This window comes from Scylla paramamosain, chromosome 37, assembly GCF_035594125.1.
Source record: "Scylla paramamosain isolate STU-SP2022 chromosome 37, ASM3559412v1, whole genome shotgun sequence".
Classification (NCBI taxonomy): Eukaryota; Metazoa; Arthropoda; class Malacostraca; order Decapoda; family Portunidae; genus Scylla; species Scylla paramamosain.
Window position 1 is genome coordinate 2,307,501 of NC_087187.1, and position 2,500 is coordinate 2,310,000.

The window sequence follows — 2,500 nt, forward strand, 5'->3', positions numbered from 1 at the left end:
AGTAGTGTGTGTGGATATGTGGAAGGGGTGTGGATGGTTCAGAAATGGTGGATCAATGTGGAAGCAGTAGAGGAGTGAGTTTGGGTACGTGGGGGTGAGTGGAGTGTTGCTGGAGCTATGTGGAGTGTACAGGAGTGGGAAATATGTGGATAATGAGTGGATGGGGTAAGGTGGAAGTGGAAAGGTGGATAAACTTCAACAAATCAATCCACAATATTGCCACTTATCACTTGTTAGTTACTGAATGTCCGATAAAAAAGCGAGTGAATGAGTGAGTGAATGAGTGAATGAGTGAATGAGTTAGTTGATCAATGAATGAGTGAATAAATTAATTAAAATCCCAAATAACTTAAAATAAATAAATAAATAAATAAATAAAAAAGGCGAATATATATTTTCTCTTAACTAAAATTACGAAACCTGGAATCTGAACTGGAATTGAAACTCGAATCGTGGCTTGTTATTTCTAGGAATGGGAATGGGAATGCTCACTGAAAGACTGACTGGAATTGAAAAAATCTTTGCATGAACCACACAAATTCAACAAGCAGATATTGGTGGTAAACAAACATTATAGTGATAGTAATTCTGGTAGTAGTTCTGGTGGTGGTAGTTATTGCCTGTCAAAATGGTGGTAGGAGACTGAGATTGTGGTTGAAAATGTTAATAATTGTGGTTGTTGTGATAGTAGTAGTGGTAGTTGTGATAGTGGTAGTTACAATATTGGAGTTTAAATGGTAGAAATAGTGGTAGTTTTTATTGTTATCTTAGGAGATTAATGAAGGTAGTGGTAATGATTGTGGTTAGGAAGAAATTGTGGTAGTTAGTAGGAATAGTGGTAGGTATGACTAGTTGTGGTAATGACTGTGGTAGAAGGGGATTAAATTGTTGTTGTTGTTGTTGTCGGTGGTGGTGGTGGTGGTGGTGGTGGTGAGTGGATGATTGTGGTAATAATAAGTGGGATTGTTGTTTAAAATTGTAGTTTTTTTTTCTTCTTCTTTCTCTCTCTCTTCTCTTTTTTCTGTTTCTCTTTTTCTCTCTCAATTTTTACTTTCTGTCATTTCTAACTTCTTTCATTTGTTTCTCTTGGTAATGCTTTCTTGTTTTCTTTGTTTTTCTTTCTTTCTTTCTTTCTTTCCTTCTTTCTTTCTTTCTTTTATCAGTATCGTAACTTATTTTCCGTCTCTTTTCCTTCTTTTCATTTATATTTTATCCTGTATTTCTTCTTTATTTATTTATTTTTCTAACCTTCCTTTCTTTCTTCCTTTTCCTTTTTTCAATATCTTCTTTCCTTTCTTTTCGTTCGTTCGTCCGTTCGTTCGTTTCTAAGTTCCTTCGTTCGTTCAATCCTTCCTTCCTTCCTTCCTTCCTTTCTTCTTTCCTTCCTTCTTTCCTTCCTTCCTTCCTTCAGAAACCTGCAATAAAAAAGAAAAGGTAACTACGTGTTCTTAGTGAAAAGGAAGAGGAAGAGGAGGAAAAGGAAGAAGAGGAGGAGGAATCTCTCTCTTCCTTCTTTCTCTCCATCACCCCTTTTCCATTTCATCAACAACCACCACCACCACCACCACCACCACTGTTTGAAAGGTGGTGATGGTGGTGGTGGTGGTGATGGTGGTAGCAAAGGAGGAGGAGGAGGAGGAGGAGGAGGAAAAATCAATAATCCTCCCTTACCTGTCGAAGAAGAGGTAGAGAGAGAGAGAGAGAGAGAGAGAGAGAGAGAGAGAGAGAGAGAGAGAGAGAGAGAGAGAGAAGGGGAGAGGCGACAAAGGGAGGAAAGGAAAGGGAGGGAAGATTAGTTGTAATATGTACGTAACACACACACACACACACACACACACACACACACACACACACACACACACACACACACACACACACACCGTGAATCATTTAGTACAGTTTAGTTAGTTTAATGAAGAAAATCCAGCTCTCTCTCTCTCTCTCTCTCTCTCTCTCTCTCTCTCTCTCTCTCTCTCTCTCTCTCTCTCTCTCTCTCTCTCTCTCTCTCATCAAAGGCCTCGTCTTTCTCTTGTGTCAATTTACACCCGCTCCCGCCCCATTCACGTACACACACACACACACACACACACACACACACACACACACACACACACACACACACACACACACACACACACACACACACACACACACACACACACACACACACACTGATAGGTTTACAAACGCTCTCATGTGCACACGCCTCTCCTTATGTACACACAATCTCTTGCCTCGTACACACGCATAGACACACACACACACACACACACACACACACACACACACACACACACACACACACACACACACACACACACACACACACACACACACACACACACACACACACACACGTCAGTTTCTCGTGCACGTGTTTATCACTTTACTCTCATGTATGTACACACACGCACACGAGGATCTAGGTGTTCATGTACGTTTTTTTTTATGTATGTACGTGATTACTTGTTGTGTGTGCGTAATTAAGTACATCCACACT

The 2,500-nt window shown here is 40.2% G+C and overlaps 1 protein-coding gene across 3 annotated transcripts in view; it reads right to left on the reverse strand.

The window, feature by feature from the left end:
• Positions 1-2,500, reverse strand: part of LOC135091326 (GTP-binding protein REM 1-like) — an 86,002-nt gene that overhangs the window by 36,881 nt on the left and 46,621 nt on the right. For all 3 annotated transcript variants that reach the window (XM_063988863.1, XM_063988864.1, XM_063988865.1), the window contains exon 2: positions 1-1,415. This exon is cut by the window's left edge and continues 425 nt beyond it. The gene's annotated coding sequence lies outside the window, so the exon portion shown is untranslated. The remainder of the gene's footprint in view (positions 1,416-2,500) is intronic.